A 20,899-nucleotide genomic window follows, 5' to 3' on the forward strand; every position below is an offset into this window, starting at 1 on the left:
ACTCCGCCGTCCAGATGGACCACAGTTGATCTATCTCTTCACTTACTGGAGGACATCTTTATTGCTTCCGAGTTTTGGCAATTCCAAGGAAAGCTATTATAAATATGTGTGTGCCAGGTTTTGGGGTAGATACGAGTTTTCAACCCTTTGAAGTAAATACCAAGGAGTGCAATTACTCAATCATACGGTAAGAGTATGTTTAGTTTGGTAGAAAACCAAGAAACTGTCTTCCAAAGTGACTATACCATTTTGCATTCCACCCACAATGAACAGGAGCTCCTAACGCCCCCCCCCCCACCAGCAGCTGGTGCTGTCAGCGGTCCAGATTTGGGCCATCCTAACAGGTGTGTGGTGGTATCTCGTTGCTATTGTAATTTGCATTTTCCTTATGACATAGGATGTGGTGCAGGTTTTGGCTGAAATGTACTTCAGCATGGAGGGAGCACAGGGGGAGGGGGGAGAGACAGGTTTTGATAAAGGAACAGAGACCAGAACTGAAGAACCGTGATTGCCCTGGAGGAGGTTGGCTTGCTCTGGAGGGGGTGACAAGTCACTAAAGGGGTGAGGGTGGAGATGGGGATGGGAGCAACGTGATCAGATTCATTTCTCAGAATCATCATTATGGCTGCATGCAGAGCATGGATTGACCCGTCAGAAGATAGAAGTCCAGGTAACAGAGGATAGAAGACATGGAAGAGGGGTTGGAATTAAATGGATGGATTCCAGAGCTCTTTGGGAGAGGAAAGGAAAGGACTTAGATTGATGCCCTCTCTGCCAACAAGACCTCCCTGATAGCCCTTGCCCACAGGACATCAGGCCTCCTTCTGCTATGCTTCCCAGAACTCCATGTATGCTTCTGCTATCCTTCCTCCTGCATCCAGCTTTAGCCACAGGTGGGGAGTCTGGTATAGGAGGATGACTCCATGTTAGTACCTTCCAGAGTTACTGGCACCTGGGTGGTTCACTGTTTTTGAAAGAACTTGTATTCTCCATTTTTGTCTTTAGCTGTTTTTGATAATTTGGTGGCACGTACATTTATCTCATTAATTTCTCTGGGCTAATCTTCCCATCAGTATTTCAGGGCTAGACAAACTCTCCGAAGACAGGCTATGAGTCATCCCTTCCCTATTTCAAATTACTTGATGCTTGGTGACTTCAGCTATTCCTCTAGGGAGCCTCGCTCTACATTTCATATTCCAGTAATTCTTTAAATGAAAGTCATTTCTAAAACCTTCTCCATTTCCTTTATCACTTGCTTGTAGTCACCAGTTGTATTTGGCCCTTCCTACGTGTTCTTAAACACAATCACATGACCTCAGTCAGCAGCCCTTTATCCAGGTAATCCACAGCATTTCTCAATTCCTGTTCTAATATCTAAAGGTAAACAGAAAAAGCAAACTTGACTTTAATGAATATTTCGTTCGATGAATATTTATTTTTCATGCTCTGTCACATGCACAAAATACATTGAATCACGAGACCTTCGTGAACTCTTTAACAAGTAGATCTTGAGGGTCTCTCTGTCTCACACACACACACACATTTTTAAAATTCTTTCTCCCTCATCAGAGGCCAGGGAAATTTTTTCCAAAATTCCAACAAACACCTCTGATGTTTTACCCCTGTGCTCACTCACAACTTCAGCCATGATGGAAACTATCAAGAGGCCCTTTTTCCAAAAACAGTATTTAACCCAGCAGTTTTCCTCCTAGGGTGATTTGGCATCATTTGCAATGCCTGGAGACATTTTTATTTGTCACTACTCGGGGGGGGGGGAGCTACTGACATCTAGTGGGTTTGAGGCCAGGGACGGTGCTGAACATGCAAGGACACACAGAACAAAGAATTATCTAGCCCCAAATGTCAACAGGGTTAAACTTGAGAAACTCTTAAAACCTCTGTCAACATGTAATACAATGTATGTTTGCACAATTCTACTTCTTAAAAATGAGCTTTCCTAACAATTACATAACATTTTATCCTGCAGATGACTTTGGTGCCATTCATTCTGTAAATAAAAATATGGATACATCAGGTTATACAGATAAACCAGGCCCCAAAACTTAAGTAACCAGTAAAATCAGCAATCCACAAGCCCATTTGGGGAATGCTTCGAAAAACTTTTTGTTTTTAAAACAAATGAGCCAACTTCAAAAAGCAAGCCAAATTTCTTCTTGTAATTTTATTTCCTGTTCTCAGAATTTCAGGTTTCTGAGACTTCGCGTCATCTGATCTCACTTTTGTCTTAATTTTGTGTTCCTATGAAAGGCTACGTGATATCAGCCCTCTTGAGTTTCTAAAGGAGAAAATCTAATGTTCTGACATATGACATGGCCTCAAAGTGTACCTCCAGATGAGATCCAAGTCTGAATAATTAGAGAGAGGCTATGCTGGAAAGGATTGTGCTTTTTAGTTCTCATACAGAAAAATTCTATTTATTCTTATCAACTTCATTTCCACAATGAGTCACCACCAGAAGAAAATGGCAGCCCTTCATTACCCACATCCACAGCCTTCTAAGCCCAGCCTAACGGCCCTCCTTTGCTTGGCCCAGTGCCACCAAGGACTGTTGGCTCACCCCAAAATCAATCCTCTTGGCCACTCTCTAATTTTCATTTAGTAAATTTAGAATATTATGGAGAACCCTTCTAACCCCTCTCTGGGATAATGTCCAGAAGCCACTTTGCCTAAACAAAGTCATTGATTTTAATAGAACAAATGAGAGAGCCAATTTGTATTCCATGGCACCCTGACAAAGATGGGAAAATGCTAGGACTCATGTGTCCCAAATTCTGTCTCTAATTATAATACCAACTCTGCAACCAAAGCAATCTTTTAAGAAAGTAAATTAAATCATGTCACTCCCAGGTTAAACCTTTTCCATAGCTTTCCATTACTGTTAGGAGAAATCCCTAAATTTGTCGTGCAGCTTGCAGAAGATGAGTGTTTGCTAGGCCCTGCCTTTCCCGTCAGGCTCAATGCACTCCCTCTCCATCAAATTCTGGGCGCCCTTATTCGGGATCTCTTAAAGTACGCTTCCTTCTTCCTGGAAAGCTCGTGCTTCCCACGCCTGCCCTCTTCCTTTGCCTAGCGGGTCCCTTCTCATTTTTCAGACAATGGCTTTAATTCANCCATAACGCCGGGATCACGCCCTGAGCGGAAGGCAGACGCTTAACCGCTGTGCCACCCAGGCGCCCCAGCAATCTTTTAAGAAAGTAAATTAAATCATGTCACTCCCAGGTTAAACTTTTTCCGTAGCTTTCCATTACTGTTAGGAGAAATCCCTAAATTTGTCATGCAGCTTGCAGAAGATGAGTGTTTGCTAGGCCCTGCCTTTCCCGTCAGGCTCAATGCACTCCCTCTTCATCAAATTCTGGGCTCCCTTATTCGGGATCTCTTAAAGTACGCTTCCTTCTTCCTGGAAAGCTCATGCTTCCCACGCCTGCCCTCTTCCTTTGCCTAGCGGGTCCCTTCTCATTTTTCAGACAATGGCTTTAATTCATTTCCTCAAAGAAGTCTTTTTTGCTTGTGTCACGTCTGCTGAAAATCCCACTGGCCAAAGCAAATCATACGCCAAGTCCAAAGTCAAAAGGGGAGAGTATATACTATGATAAGGACAAGGCAAAGAGTAAGGATGTGGGGAAGAGGAAGGAACTGGGGCCATTTCTACAATCTCCACGTTCCTCTTCCGGGTGCATACAGGTGATGGTTAGGCACCACCTAATGATGATTGGCGCGTCCCAGCGCTCATCCAGAAACAGCCAACCATTTACACAGTTGAGAAGTTGTCTGTTTCAGGTTCCTTGTCTATACTTGTCCTCTACCGGAAGCCCTATTACACCCTACAACACCTTACTGAGATCTGGTAACTTTCCTCTTTTCTCCAAATACCTCAACAATGCGTTCTTTCTTTGAAATTCAATCTACTGAAGTAATTAAATACAGGAAACTAGGGGCAGGTCCTAAACAGGGAGGCAGCTGTGTGCCTGGGAAAAACAACCCTATTGGAGCCAAACCTGATATTCTTAAGATAAGCAAAGCTGACGCCCCCCCCACCCGCCAAATGAACTATGCTCAGACATGGCCAATCCACAACCACAAAAATGATCGAACATTCCTTTCTTACGATTAACATGAGTGACTGCTGCTTCTTTACCAGTGACCCCTCAAGCCTTGCTTTAATCCTCCTATCTCCTAAATAAACATCATTTTAAAATACCCAGTCACCAAATTGTCACGGCTCCTTGGTAACAGGCAAGCTAGAAGAGGCCCTGAGTTCTTAAATCCTCCGTAGAGGATTTAGCACAAGCGTAAGCCCTCTAAGAAGGCCTTTCCCAGATCCCTCTTACTGCGATGTCCACGGACCTTCGAAGGAATGGTACTTCTTGTGGCAACAAGCTCCATACACCTAACAGTGTTTGAGTATAGCTGTGTTCTTAGGCTCAGTGGGTTTCAACACCTTCAGTGAACTTCCTGTTCAAAGGGTTAAGTGCTCTGACATGGGTCTGGTTTGAAACATGCTGAATTTCAAGCACTGCTCAACAGCACAAAGGAGCCTTAAATAATAGCACCAGGTAAATTCAGGACTGACCCAGGCTAGGCAATGGCTGAGACTAGACAGATGCAGGAAGCAGTCACCAATAAGGCACAATGTCCCTTTTCTAGAAGTTCTGAATAGAATAGTCAGGAACGTATTCTCCCATTAGTGCCCAAACTCCAACAAGATAAAGCAGGGTTCCATAGGTAAAATAGGGATTTTTTCCCCCCACATTAGCTTCTGATAAGACTCAAACCTGTGCATAGTAAGCAAAATCAGTTCTCACAGGGACCCAGGGACTCATTCTTTAGCATTAGTGTGGCCTGAATTCCTGGCTCATTTACCTTCACATTTTTTCCAATAAGTATTTTATACTTTCTTATATGAGATTGCTTTCATTTGCAGTCACTGAAGAGTGGAAATGAGCAGTAAATTCTCACTTCTACCAATTTTCCAGATGCCATCAAAATCGTACCCTGTCATATTACTAGAAGACATATGCACATTGTTGCAGAAATATCATTAATCATAGTATTATCAGTAATTGGTATATTTTCTCAAAATAAATTCTTATTTGGGGAAAAAAATGGATGTGTATTCAGTATCAGCCTGCATGCTTTACCAGATAAGAACTGTTAAATCCTATTGAAATATTTCCCCAGGTAGTCAACCAAAATAGCTCGAGAAGCAACAGCCTGTGCTAAGTTCTCCAATTCGACAAATGAAGATGACTGTGGGGTTTGTTTGTTTGTTTTTTGTCTTTTTGGAGAGAGAGAGAGAGAGAGAGATAGGGCAAGTGGGGAGGGGCGGAAGGAGAAGGAGAGAGAGAGAATCTTAAGCTGGCTCCAAGCTCAAAACAGAGCCCCACATGGGGCTCGATCTCACAACGCCATGATCATGACCTGAGCTGAAATCAAGAGTCAGATGCTTAACCCACTGAGCCTCCCAGGCGCTCCAAAGCTGACTGTGTTTTATTTAAATGAGGAATTGGGTGGGTGAGTAACTTTCAAATACTGATTAAGCTTTCATGAATGTTACCGTAGAGGTCTGAGCTCCAGTTTTCTCACTTGGCTTTTCCTTCTTCCTTCATTTAAAAGGAAATTATGCAAATGTGGTAGACCTTAGGGCTGTATGCAAATTCACCTCTCTCTGGGCACAGGGTCTGTTTGCACGCCCCTACCCTCTTGGACTCAGGGTGGCCGTAAGACCCGCTTTGACCAATGAAATTCATAAAGGGATGTGTGTTGATTCCGTCCAGGAGAAAGGCTGTAAATTCTCCCCGTGAGACCGGGTATCATCGCCTTCCTCTTACCATGGTGACCGGTGAGGCTACAGGGGTAGGCTTCGTCAGCCTGGGTCCTAGGATGACGAGGCATGGAGCGGAGCCCACCAGCCAGCTCAGGAGAGACAAGTAAGCATTTGTTAAGTCACAGATATTTTTAGGGCAGTTTGTCATCCCCGCGTAACCTAAACCATAAGAGAGAGAGACATTTTTATTGTTAAAAAATTACGATTTTTTTTCAAACAATGTAAAGGTATATCGAGCTTCACTCTCCAACACATTAGCCACTAGTCATACATGGCTGTTTAAATTTTAAACATTCGTAAAAGGAAAGATTCATTTCCTCAGTCACACTAGCCACATTCCAAGGGCTCAACTGCTACATGTCACTAGGGGCTCCTGAACGGGACAGCGCAGGTGCGGCACGTTTCGCTCATACAGAGGGAAGGGCTGAACAGCAAAGTACCCAAATCACTGCCCATAGCCCTTCAGCAGCCCCTCCCTAAACGCTACCACTCCTTACAAATTATTAAATATCATTCTAGTCCTTCTTCTACCTTATATTACTTCTCCTATGCTTTCACACTATAAACATCAACACATCCACATACACACATACGCATATTACTTGGTGACCTGCCTTTTTAACTCAACTAATAGAATGTCCTGGAGATAATTGTTTTCCTGCTGAACACTTTGGTGGTTTCTAGAAGTAACCACTTCTTAGCCTACTGATAAGGATCCTTCTAGCTCTTTGTCCAGGTATTTTTGTCTGCTTTGATATAATACATAATATGTGTTACATTGTGATTTCTTTTCCCATTTAAATAACAATAAAGTTTATTTTATTTATTATAAATAAATAAAATAAATTTCTTTTCCCATTTAAATAACAATAAAATTATTACTGATAATAAATAAAAATAAATAAACAATAAATAGAGTTTATTTTTTTCATTTTCATTCTCCTAAATCTTTTCTAATAATTTCGTTATTTTGATTTTACATTCAGCTCTTAAATCCAACTGAAGTTTAGTTGTTAGGAAATAAATAATTTAAGTAAAGCTATAAAAACTACAATGCTGTGAATTTGGAATCTAAAATATTGGTTTTCCATATAGATAGCAAATTACATCAGTTTCATTTTCTAACTACTAATACCTACAACTAACAGAAATGGATTAATAGAACAGATGAGAGAGTTCAGAAACTGGCGCATGTGTATTTGAAGTCCTGTGGCTTCATCAGGTACTTAGATTTTATTTCTAATATGGCCAGTGATCCTCAATATATTTTTTAAAAACTCTCTTGGTTCCCTTTATTACATTTTCACTTTTATATGAATTTTAGGGTTGGATTGTCAACTTCCTTTTGCAATTTCTCGTTGGAATTTCAAGTTGGAAAGCACTGACCTTATGCATGAACTTGACAAAAGCTTACGTTTTTACAACATTGAATTTTGTCATTCAGAAACATGACATAACTACATTTTTCAGGTATTATTTAATATCCTTCAGTAAATAGTTCTTTTTTAATTTCCTCAACTAAATCTTACAAATTGTATTAAGCTTAGTCCTGGTTTTATTTTTTTTTAACATACTTGCTATGGTTATTGAATGTACAGTGAATGTAATTTTTTTAGTTCCATTTTCAAATAGGTTATTGCTAGTAGAAGAAGGCTATTAATGTTTATATTTTTATTTTCTATTTCCTTAATGATAGAACATTATTCATAGTTTTAATCATTTTTCAGAGAAATCTTTTAGGTTTTCAAAGCAGATAATCAGTAGTATCTTCAAGCAAAGACACTTTTCTCTCTTCTTTCCAATATTTATGTCTCTTGTATCTTCTCCCTGTCTTCCTGCTTGGGCAGTACAGTGGTGAAAATGGACATTTTTCATTCTTCCTGGATGAAATAAAAATGCATCTTACATTTCTCTATTAAGCGCAGGAGAAATCAGTCTTAAATTTAATTATCAAGTGGTTTTTTTTTTAGCATGTGCGATTACTGAGTTTGACTCCCTTAATCTCTTGCCATCATAAATAACATATAAATGACCAAATTCTAAACCATCCATGCATTCCTTGTGAGGATAAACCCTACTTAATCATTACGTAATACTGGCTTAATACACTGCCAGATTTAAAATGTGAATTTAGGGGCGCCTGGGTGGCTCAGTCGTTAAGCGTCTGCCTTCGGTTCAGGGCGTGATCTCAGAGTCCTGGGATCCAGCCCCGCATCAGGCTCCCTGCAGGAAGCCTGCTTCTTCCTCTCCCACTCCCCCTGCTTGCGTTCCCTCTCTTGCTGGCTGTCTCTCTCTCTGTCAAATAAATAAATAAAATCTTTAAAAAAAAATTAAAATGTTGAATTTACTTAGGATTTTGCATACAAGCTCGAAGGCGAGGTTGGCCAAATGCTGTGTGTATGGGGGGGGGGTAGTTTTCTGATTTTTCTGTCCGTGTGATAGTAGCATCAAAAAGTGAGTTTGGAAGCTTTTCAGATTGTTAATGCTCTGCAGTAGTTTACAAAGCATGAAAGCTACATGAGCTTTTGTGAGGTTTAGGAAAAATTACTCAAAAAAATGGCACAGGAGTATAAAATTTTCTATTTATGTTTTATTTTTCTTGACATCACACTTGTTAAAGGATAGACTATTTGGGAGATCTCTTAAAAGAATCAGGTTGGTGTTATATTGCTTAATTATAATTTTTAGAAAAATACCATTAACATCTGCTTTGCCTTTATATTTATTTCTACTTTTTAAAAGGTTTCTCTGTTGTTCTTTTATTGGGTTTTAGATTTCACTGCTAATTTCATTTTCTCTGCTTCTCTAGGAAATGTATTTATAACTATCTACTTTTCTTTAAGCACTTTTTTGGCTGTATTCCATGTGGTTTTTTCCAATCATTAAATAGATACATTTTATTCAAAAACAGTATATGAAATCTTAATTTCTATGATTTCCAAAATCAAGTTGATTGAAATACAGATTGCTGTGGGCTTTGTCTCCTCCTATTTTCTTCTTTATTTGGGCTCATTATTATATTTTGTACTCACAGTTACATTATCCAGTTAAAAAAGGCTCTGCAGTTTCTCTGTGTCTGACCATCCTACAGCAGTGAAGTGTTGGACTGGTCTAGGCATCCTCTCTATCTTTGATGTCCCCGTGACTCCAGCGTCTCTCACCAATGGCACTTGCCCAAGGCCGTAACCTCGGAGTGAGGGAAGTTGCATCCACAAATTCTCCCCATAGACAAGCTTCTCCACCAATGACGAGGTTTTTCTGTTCTTGAGAACCATCAAAATCAAGAGGGTCCACATTATAGGAATTTCTCCAGTCTTGTCCATAACGAATCAAATCTAAGTACCAAGGAGCAAAAAGGACCACAGGGAAGCCAGCTGTTGTGATTTCGCCCTGTTCCTCACCAGACATTTGATCCTTCCATACCTGAGCTGAAGTGCCTGGCCAAAGCTTCCCACGATCATCGAGAACCTCTTGCCGGACCATGGATCCCTGTTTGTGGTTGAAACAAAACCCAAAAGCTTTTGAATGTAGAAAGATTCTAATCTTCTAAACTCTTCACCAAAGCCTTTCTGCTTCATGAAATAATGGGATTTCTGGATTGGATTCCCCACATTTAAATTCCACTTCATCTCCTCCCAAGTGAATGAAGTGATTTGGAAACACCGTACTAATTTCTTTGAAACATTTAGATAGGAAGCTGTAAGTTGAATTCAGAATAGGGTTTATAGTTCCAAAGGTCCCGGACTGCTTAGGTCCATCGTAACAGGGAGTCACGAAGTTTTTCTGAACTTCTCTTCAAGACTGTGTATGTCTAAGGCTATCAAATTCTGGTATGAATTGAATCCCTTGAAGGGGGCATAGGAGATCACCATACGGACATCATTTGGTGTACAAACATGAGACAAAGAATAGCTTCCTTTGTTGCTTGACTTGGGAAAAGCGATGCTCTGATAAGGGGAAGACTGGTCATCAACCATGTGCCAGGGCAGAACATTAAACTTAGGAAAAGCCATGGCATCCTCGTAATACTCCCCACACTCTGATGGCCTTGAGCAAAGCCACTGGTCCCTTCACAAGTATAGGATCCATCCACAGAGATATTGGGGGAAAACATCACACGCTGAGTCAAGGACAACTGAGACTAGAAGTTGCTGTAACTCAACTGCAGTATTAAGTTAAGCAGGGCCACGGTCCCACTTGCAGAGACCAAAAATATAGTCATGATACTGCTGAAATGCCTCTTTTTGAGTCCAGTTAGTTAACATACAGTGTTGTGTGAGTTTCAGGGGTACAATGTAGTGATTCAGCACTTCCGTGGAAGTTCTGTGGGGAGAGGTGCAGCAGGCTCGGAGACATCTGCACCGGGAGTGGCATAGGCCAGGGAACCTGGCCACACGGTACAGACAGGGGGTCGGGGCCAGCACCGTGGGCAGCGCCAGCAACCTGGGCAGCCCCAGCTTGCAGTGTTTTGTTTTTTGTAAGACTGTCATTGATCTTGATTAACCTTATGATTTACTTTCATTTCCTCTTCACTGAAGAAGTAACTTGGGGTATTTTGGCTTTTATTTTGTCATTAATTTCTAATTTTATTGCACCGTGATCAGAAAACACGGCCTGTGATTTCTGCTCTGGACAACCGGTTGTCATACATGTTTGGAAATAATGTTATCGTCAATCTGTTGCTTATGAAAATATATCAAGTTAAACTTCGTAAATGTGCAATGAAAAGCTCTACATACCAATGCTTTTGAGTTATGGATATTGGTTTCTGGGAAGCTGTATTAAATTCTACCAATATGTTTGGAAAGTTGCCTATTCTGTGTTTTTATCTGTTTTTTCTTTACCTATTTCAAAATTCTGCCCTTGTTTTTTTTTTTCACTTTAGCATTTGATGATGTAACTTTTCTAACCTTTACTTTTTCATTTTTCGATGTTATTTCACCTTAAGGCTATTTCCTGTAAACAGCATATTGCTAGATTTTTTTAATTGTTCAACCAATCCGGTTTTCTTTTTCCTTTTTTTAAAAACGGTGTATTTAACCTATGTACACTTACTGCACCTGTTAATATTCTTGGCTTGATTCCTGCCATCTTATTTCATTTGTTCTCTTTACCATGACTTGCCCTTATTTCTTCTTTTTTACTTGCTTGCCTACTGTTGTGCTGTTACACTGTTTTTTGTTCCACTTAATTTTCTTCTAGCATACTTAAAATTGTACTATTTTAATTGCATGCAAAGGCAATCAGTATCTAAACCCTCTTCCTGAACACAACGGAAATCTCACTTCCTTCTCTCCCTTTCATTTCCCTTCTGACAGCTAGGGCTTCAGATCCTGGGTTGTATCATTAGTGTTATTACTATCATTTGGCTTTTGCCTCCATAATCATGGACAGTGATCAATAGCTTTTTCTGGTACTTTGCTGACCACTGCGATTCCTGTGTCATTTCTCTCTCATGGCTTCCAGTTTCATTCTGGTGGCCCTGTAAGTAACACCTTTTTTTTAAGCTTTATTTATTTATTTGAGAGAGAGAGAGGGAGACAGAGAGAGCAAGGGGGGAGAGCTGTGGAGGGAGAGGGACAGAGGGAGAGGGAGAATCTCAAGCAGACTCCCCGCCGAGCACAGAGCCCAACGCAGGGCTCAATCTCTCCATCCTTAGATCACGACCCTGAGATCACAACCTGAGCCAAAACCAAGAGTCGGATGCTTGACCAACCGCACCACCCGGGCGCCCCTGTAAGTCACATCTTTAAGTAGCACTTTCAAAGGGCCTCCATGAGTCTCTGCGTCTCTAAAAAGTCTTAGTTTTTCTTGACCCTTGAGTGGTAGTTTGCCAGGTTATGGGATTCAAAATCCAAAATCATTTCCCTCCAGGTTTCAAAGTATGTGGCAAGAGGGAAGGGGAGACGAAAACTACTCTGCCCACACTTTCAACACGCTCAGTACTTTGACGTCATAACCACCCGAAAGTAGAGGCAGTCGTTGGCCCAACTCATGTGAGCAGAAACTCAAGCTCAGAAGGGTGTTGTCGTGCCTGAGCTCCACAGCAAGTGAGTGGCAGGGACAATTTCAGTCCAATCTCCTTGGACCACACAGCCCCGCTCGGAGTCTAGACCGCTGCCTTCCCACAGAAATACAATGCGAGCCACATACCTAATTTCACGTTTCCTCACAGTCACATTTAAAAAAAAAAGTAAACAGGTGACATTCATCTTAGCATTTTATTTAGTTCAATTTATCCAAAATGTTATCATTTTGGCATGTGATCCATGTTGAAAAGTGATCGAGGAGCTACTTGGCTTTCTTCCTGCAAAGTCTCTGAAATCTGGTGCGTCTTGAACCCTCATGGCACGGCGCCGTTTGAAATGGCCACTCCTCATGTGCTCCGTGACCACACGGGGCTAAGTAGCCACTTACCGGGCCGCCCAGCTCTATGCCAGGCTGCTTTTGCAAGCAAACCCTTTCCACCTCTGAGAGAAAGCATCCTAGGTGGGTGATTTTTTTCTATCCCAGTTTGACATAAGGAAGTCTGGCTTTTCTTGGAAATAATTTTACGGCTATTTTTTTGCTGATTGCAGACACACAACTAATTCCTCCTCGGCACTCATCCTCGTTATGGAGCAAGGCCTCTCCTCCCTGTCTACACAGCCAAAAGTCAGAGGCACCTTCTTAAAGCCAACCGCTAATCCATTCAAAAGGCAGATTAAGCGCTTCCCCCCATTTGCTGCCCCCTGTGTGTATATTTCTACACACGCCTGACTTCCTTTTTCAGACAAATACCTGGCCCCCGTTCAGACAGGCTTTTTCTCACTCTTGGGACAGCACTGGGGCTGGGGCAAACCACCGATGGCTTTCCTTTCGTCAGCCCCCAAGAGTGGTAGAAGGAAATCACACACAAACACACACACAGCAATTTCTTTTAAATCTCTGAAGCAGACACCATTTCACATTCTCTTCTGCCAGAATTTCCACCAAAATGAATCTCCCGGGCCCCTCACACCATCTCCCCAGAGCCTCTTAACTCCAGCAGCAGCAACAACTTAGAAACTGCAGTGTTAAAGGATACCCTCCCTCGGTGGGGCCTAGAACCGGCTGGCAGGCTGGCACAGTAGACACTGGAAATCAGCATTTGGGGTTCCAAACGGCAGCTTGACTCACGGGACAGTCAGCAGAGAAGAGCTGTCGAAGGCCCAGCCAGAAACCCTTGGGATCAGTAGAGCACAGCTCTGTCTTACTGAAGAGTTGTATGACCTTGGGCAAGTCACGTAATCTGTCTACCCCTTCTTCTGTTCATCTCCATGGGACAAGCATGATGCCTACTCCACTGGGGCTGCTGGTGAGACTGATGGATGTGATGTGTCTAAAGGTTCATTATATCTCCTCCCATAAAAGTTAGCTGAAAGTGGCGCCTGAGTGGCGCAGTCGTTAAGTGTCTGCCTTCGGCTCAGGGCGTGATCCCGGTGTTATGGGATCGAGCCCCACATCAGGCTCCTCTGCCGGGAGCCTGCTTCTTCCTCTCCCACTGCCCCTGCTTGTGTTCCCTCTCTCGCTGGCTGTCTCTCTGTCAAATAAATAAATAAAATCTTAAAAAAAAAGCTGAAAAGTTTTTTTAAGAGTTTACATTTTATTTTTTCAGCCTTACTGAGGTATAACTAACAAAGGAAATCGGATTTGAAATACATATACTTTGTGAAATGATTACCACAATCAAGTTAGTTAATGCATTCATCACCTCACATAGTTACCATTTGTGTGTGCGTGTGTGTGCTGAGAACACCTAAGGTCTACTCTCTTAGCAACTTTCGAATACACAACACGGCATTATTAACCAGAGTTAATACAACTGAAGGCTTACAAGCCTCTGGCCAGCATCTCCCCATCTCCCCCGCCCGCAGGCCCAGGTGGTTACCATACTACCCTCTATTTCTATGAATTTGGGGATTTTTTGTAGATTCCATGTATAAGAGATTACACAGTATTTGTCTTTCTCTGTCTAATTTCACTTAGCGTCATGTAATTTTTCTAATGTGTTGATACTAAAACAATTCCCTTCATGCTTAGGTTCAAATACTGGCTTTGCTGCTTTGGGAGCTTGGACCTGTTTCTTACTTTTCTAAGACTCAGCTTCCTCGACTCTAACCTCACAGAGTCAAGGTCTTGGTCTCGCGAGGTCATTGTTAGAACCGAACGAGGCAACGTATGTAAAGTTCTCTGCACAACACGAGCCACACGTTAAGTGCTTCATAAATGAGAGCTCTTTCTTTAATGGACTGATGTGACATTAGAGTGACAATATTTCTATCCTGAGGCTTTAGGAAGTGAAGATTGTTCTAAATGACATTCCTGGAGGAATGTTCAGCCGGGGCACCAGCTCACCTTGGACTCTTGACGACACAATATGAATAACCAACCGGTGATCTTTGGACATAAGGCATGTCACTTATTTTGAAAGGAGCTGATGAGGACACTGGCAGAGGACACCAGACTTATCAGACAGGCCGATCGGAAAGGTGTGTGTGGTACAACCCCTGCCTGTGGTCAAGCCGCCTGCTAGAGCGCACGCTGCCCCCGGCACGCCCGGCCCGTGTTCTGCAGCCTCGCCGTCTGTGGTTTGTCTCTGCCATCGCCGGTCTCGGGGAGGCATCTGCTCGCACCACTCAAGGTGCATTCCACCCTGACCCCTCTGTCCCGGTGCCAGCTTAACCCCTTTGCTCTCTGCCTGACCCTGCTTGGCTATGAGCACCATATGAGCCCTGGGTGGATTTTCTCCCAGCCCCCTTAGGGACAGAATGGTATTTATTTTAGCAAATCAAATTTATTACCTGGGCATCAGGAAAGCAAGAGGAGAAGGCTGCAGGACCAGAGAGATCTTATCTCTTTGGCTTAAATTAAATTTGTGTCGCAAATGAGCAAACGCTGGCATGTGGGGACTGATTTCAATCTATCCACACGAACGTTCCCCGTGTTCTGTTGCCCCCAGAATCTCCAAAAAAGTCAGTGCCATCAGCCATGAAAATGTGTCTAGCAGAGCAGCAGCTTGTCAGAGGACAGCGACAGCAGGATGTACATAAAACGCCTGATCAAAAGCAGACTCCTCAAGACAGAGGGCTTCCCCTGGGGAAACTAGGGCTGGCAAGCTCAGGAGCACACTCCATACGCCTTGTCTGCCATCCTCAGCCGCAGCCACCTGTGACAAAATGTCCCCACCTTCTCGTGCACCTCAGGGCTAGGTTCTCCCCAGCTGTTTACTTCTTCTTTCGCGTCTCCCCGCTTGCAATCTCATTTTTGCTCTCCCTTCTCCTGTTCCTTGTTCATTTAATTATTCATTTGACAAACATCCCCTTAGCACTGTGAGAGAACGTGTTCTCCCCATTTCTCAAAATAGTCTTCCTGGTCTACCTGCATCCAAATCAGGTAGGCTACCAATTAAAATGTGTATTCCTGGGCCTCTTCCCAGCTCTGCTGAATGAAACCCTCTCATGTGCAAAGCTCAGAGATTTGAATTTGTGACAAGCCCTCCAGGTAGTATTGTGATACATGGGTGAGGGTGTGAACCATTCACATGGAATTCCCTTCTGTTCTTTCTCCCAGAGCAGAATCCCTCCAGCAGCAATCAAGTCTGCATGATGCCCAGTTCCGCATACCGTTGACTAGGTGAGGGAGAGCTGCTAGAACAGATACATTACTCTTCCGCAGCGTAACCAGTCACGCAGCTTTTCTCGAAGTGGGGATTCAAGGCTCAGACTCCTTCCATCTTGTGTCTGCATTATCTTCAAGGTGTAGCTCCCGAAATGTCTTCCACAAGCTGCCCTCCATTCCAACCTACCAGGAGAGGAGTATGGAGGACTGCAATGGAGGTTTTCATGAGCTAGGGCCGGAGGTGGCCTTTTCCACTTCTGTCTACATTCTGCCGGTCACACTCGGTCACATAGCCACAACCAACCTCGAGGAATGTAGACAAGTGGTCTAACCACGTGCACAGAAAGAAGTTGTTGAAGAAAACTTCGTCAGTCTCTACTTTATGCAGCTCATTAAAAAATGTTTTTCAGTACGGAGGTTCCACAAAACATTAAAAATAGAAATACCATATGACCCAATAATTCCACTACTGGGTATCTACCCAAAGAAAACAAAAACGCTAATTCGAAAAGATGTATGCACCCCTATGTTTACTGCAGCATTATTTACGATGGCAAAGATATGGACGCAACCTAGTGTCCATCAATAGCCAAATGGGTAAGGAAGCTATGGTGTGTGTACATATACGGTATGTATATATGATATGATATATATATATATACACATACAAATATATACAATGCAATATTATGTAGCTGCGAAAAAGGATGGAGCTTGCCATTTGCAACAACATGGATGGACCTAGAAGGTATTATGCCAAGTGAAGTAAGTCAGACTGAGGAAGACAAATATCACATAATTTTACTCAAATATGGAATCAAAAAAAACCCCAAATGAATAAACAAACCAAAAGCAGAATGAGTGAAGGGCAGTGACAGGTTTCGAGTTACGGAGTGAATAAGTCTCGGGCATGAAAGGTACAGCGCAGGGAACGTCGTCAATGGTATTGTAATAGCACCCATGGTGACAGATGGTAGCTACACTTGTGGTGAACGCAGCGTAACATATAAAGAAGTCAAATCACTACATTGTACGCCTGAAACTAATGTAATGTTGTGTGTCAGCTACATTCAAAGAGAAGAATTTGTTTAATGTTTTTTCAGCACCAGTTGAGAGCAGCCTTAACCTGCAAACCGGAAGGAGCGATCCAGACATGAGAACTTCATGAAGATGGGCTGCACCTGCTGAGGCTGGCATGATCCTTGCCAGAGAGCAGAAAATGAATCCATCTCGTCCACCCATTCCTGTCCACCCTGGCCCTCTGCAGGCTTCTGGGAGCATGATGGGCCCTAAAGGTGAGCTGCAGCCTTACTGAGAAGCTCAGGACCGGAAATCTCAGGCATCCTCCAGCTGGCTTGAAAATTTTACCAGCAGGAAATCTGACCATAGTTGATCCATACACTAAGAATATTCTTGCCAGACAGGAGCATTCCAGGGAGGCCTGGTCACCAAAAGTACACAATCAAAAGTCTTACACTGATAGGGATCCCGAAGCAAATCCAAAGCCCAGACCCTAGAAAGCAACGATAAAATGAACAGACATAGTAACACAGAAAAGTCAGAACTCATCATATGAGCCCCTTCACTCTGAGGCTGTGAAAGGACCATCAGAGAAGTGAGATCTTGAGACTCAGTGATTTAAAACAAAAGAGAGAGACCAACCCCACGTGACTCTTCATCATGAGATGGGCAGTTGGTAACAGTGAGAAAGGCACCAGGTGCTGCTGTTTGAGGACACTGCAAACTGGAGTGTCCTGGAAGGAATCTGTTGATACTGTCACCCGACTCAAAAAGATGCGACAGCTCCATTTGGGCAGGAAACTGGGGGAAAAGGTCTTTATTTAAACCCCATCAGAGCCAAGAGTTTGCTCGGTGCTGGTGATGACAAGCTCTGAGTGGAAGCATCAGGCTATAGTAATCGGGAATGAATGAGAGGGTGAAAAGAATGGGACGGGGAAGGAGGAAAGGCCAACATCAAGGTGCCTTACTGAAGTCTCCACTGTGTGAAATGGGGGCTTGATTCTGCGAGAGAAGCTGAAAACACTGACCGGCCTAAAGGTGGGACGTTGGAGCATTTATACACTAGGTTCCTTCCGTCGTGGTGAAGGTACTTGCCTCGTATTTCTGGGCTACGCTTGTGCGAGGGCCTATGAGCTCCCAGGGTGTGAGAGGGGCCGTGAGGCGGGATGCAGAAAGGTGCGCGCTTGAGCCGGGGCCTCATACATGCAGGCCGAGTCTAGATTTGCAAGGAACTGTCCATCGCGGCCGCCTCTGAAATCAGACGCATCTTTCTAAAGAGATCAGTCACCACCTTCCCTTCCCCTAAACGTCCTCGCTGGTTTCTTCTTGAAAGAGTGGCCATCTGTATCTACTTCCTTGCCTACCATTCGCTTTCAGCCCACCACGATCAAATTTCAAACTCAGTGAAGCGGAGTTACTGCTTGATTACTGTATTGGTGATGGCCCAATCAGAGAGTCACTTCTTAGTACTTGTTTGGGGGTGTTGGTATAAAGGGGGCACTTACAGCTCTGGGGCTGGATAAGGGCACCAGGGACGTCACACATCAAAGGGACTGTGGGGCAAGAGTAAGCTGTGTTGCTCAAGAGAATAAAGACAGCGGACACCCTACGTGGTGATTGAAGGGATTCTCCGAATGCCTCTCTGAGCTCCAACATCTGTTTTTCTGACCTACAATAGCATGACATTTGAAGCTATTTCTTGGTGCCTCGAGGACTCTTCTATTTCCCAGAATCTCCAAATACATTGCCAGGAAACCTGTTGGGCTTTCATCAGCAAACGTCAGAGCGGGAACAGTGAGCAGCCATCAGACCCCAAGATGGTTGAATACATGGGTCATGGATTCTGTGGCAGGAAAGGGATCACAGGAGGTGCTGAAGGACAGCCACTCGCTACCAGTTTGCCTCACCTCTCAGTCAGCCTGGCCTGAGTCCCACCACCATGTCCCACGGCCAAGGGAAAGCATGCTTCCTTACTTCTCTGCCACCATTTCCAGTGTCCCACCGCGGCCCTTCCTCTCCGTGGGGTTGGTCAGAGCACCTCTGATTCTGACTTTGGGTCAGGGTTGGAACATTATTTGAAAACCCATTTGTCACCCAGCTGCTCCGCCATATTAGTTATTTGGACAGGAGCTAAAAATAATCTCCGTTAGGAGCAGGAGGATGTATCAGTATGCATGATATATTGATTGATTTAGGGAAGACCAATATTCATTGATAATGTATCGATATTTTAGTATAAGAGTCACTGAACAAGGGGCGCCTGGGTGGCTCAGCCAGTTAAGCAGCTGCCTTCAGCCCAGGTCGTGATCCTAGGGTTCTGGGATCAAGTCCTGCAACGGGCTCCCTGCTCAGCGGGGAGTCTGCTTCTCCCTCTGCCTGCCGCTCCCCCTGCCTGTGTTCTCTGTGTCAAATAAATGGGTGAAATCTTAAAAAAAAAAAAAAGTCACTGAACAAGGGAGACCCAAGTGTGGATGCTTTTCTAGGTGGTACCGGAGCCTCGCTGGAGCCCCCCCGGGTCTTGGCTGCCCCGTTTTATCCACAGGAAACACGAAAGCAGGACAGAAATGAGTGATCTCTGTGCCACAATCCGAAGTCCAGAGCCAGCTGTTTTCGGAAAACGTGTCGAGGCAGACTACGCGGTGCACGTTCTCTTGTCTTGTCTACCTGGCCACTCTGCTCCTGCTTCAAGCCCCTCCTCTCCGTCAGCCTGACACTCCCGGGCAGCTCTGCCCACCACCCTTGTGGCCACTCACTCTGGACCAGGGTTCTCTGCTGGGGGGAGGGCGGGGTGGGGAGGGCTGTCCCCTACACGGTAAGCTGTCGAGCAGCAGCCCTGGCCTCTACCCACTAGATGCCAGTAGCGCCCAGTTCTGACCACCTAAAAGATCTCCATGCGTTGTCCAATGTCCCCTGGGAAGGGGCTAAATAGCCCCTCGCTCAGGACTCAGTGAGCCCCAGAGGACCCCAGAAGATTCCACTGCATTACGCCGGGTGGAGAAAGGGCTGCTGGGGGAAATGGGGGGTGTCAGACCTGGTGAGAGCCCAGACTGAAACAGAACCGAGGGGCGCCCATTTCCCAGCAGATGGAGCAGGGCGGGAGCAGACCTGTTCTTTATTTAAATAGAGCCTTCAGCCAAATGCATTTCTGAGTGGCCAAGCCCTATCACAAATTTCCGGTTACCTGAGAGGGAGAAATCAGTTCCCTGCTGTGTTCACACATCTCCTTAAGCTTCCGTTTCGCCCTCAGCAATAAGGAGCCGTGCCAGGCCATCCGTGACCTGCTAATGGGGTGCATTTTCATATTTATCTGCTTGCATAGTGTCTGCGGCCTCTTTGGGAACGCTCCCTGATTGCTCTCCAATCATTTCCCGCCCCTTTCGAGAACATTAGGTATTAATTCAAGCTTGTCAAATCTTGTATGATATATTCTATTCAGGAGCTAATACCTCATCAACCTTACCTGGCACTGGAAAATTCAATTTCTCAGGATACCAGCTGTTATCCTGGAGACCTTGCATATCTATTTGAAACAGCTAATAGGAAATGTTCTCGCTGAGCACCTTTTTTTTTTTTTGGCAGCTGGTAAAGTTCTACGAGTTGGATGTGAAGTATAACTCTATGAATCTAAAACAAATAAACAAAATGAATAAATTTATGGCCTAGTAACTTAAGTGCTTTTTTGTTATCCCCCTAAATGAACAAATAAAATAACAATACAACGCATATACGCAACGTACAGGATCCTTCAAAAGACGTTTTGTGCAAAGGCTGTTGTTGCTTTGTTTCAAAAAAAAAAAAAAAACGTGGACCGTGACTAGTGGAGTTTGGTTGGGGGGGAGCCACATCATGTTCAATAGCCCATCAATATCATTTCTTTTATTTTAATGGTTTCCAATGTTGAAAAGCCAATCCATAGAGATACATTCTTGCAAACAACATCAAACTCCCATAGCTCGTTGTACAAGGGGAAGATAATCTTCTCTCAAAGACATTAGAATTCTCCAGAGCTTTTTTTAATAGGAATTCTAAGCTGTCATTATTATTATTATTACTATTTATTTGCTTTTGTGGTGGTGCTGTTGGGCTTTCTTTTTATTGAAGTATAATTGCCATGTAACGTTATATTAGTTTCAGGTGGACAACATAATGATTATTTGTATATATTGCAAAATAATCACCACAATAAATCTAGCTACCATTCTCACCATACACAGCTTCAATTTTTTTTCTTATGATGAGGACTTTAAGATTTATTCTCCTTTTTAAAAGGGGGGCAGAAGTGCACCAGGGTGGCTCAGTTGGTTAGGCCACTGACTCTTTTTTTTTTAAGATTTTATTTATTTATGTGACAGACAGCCAGCGAGAGAGGGAATACAAGCAGGGGGAGTGGGAGAG

The 20,899-nt window shown here is 43.6% G+C and overlaps 1 pseudogene; it reads right to left on the reverse strand.

The window, feature by feature from the left end:
• Positions 1-8,853: 8,853 nt before the first annotated feature.
• Positions 8,854-19,775, reverse strand: LOC100483390 (annotated as a pseudogene).
• Between the last annotated feature and the right edge of the window lie 1,124 nt (positions 19,776-20,899).

Source organism: Ailuropoda melanoleuca, chromosome X (genome assembly GCF_002007445.2).
Source record: "Ailuropoda melanoleuca isolate Jingjing chromosome X, ASM200744v2, whole genome shotgun sequence".
Classification (NCBI taxonomy): domain Eukaryota; kingdom Metazoa; phylum Chordata; class Mammalia; order Carnivora; family Ursidae; genus Ailuropoda; species Ailuropoda melanoleuca.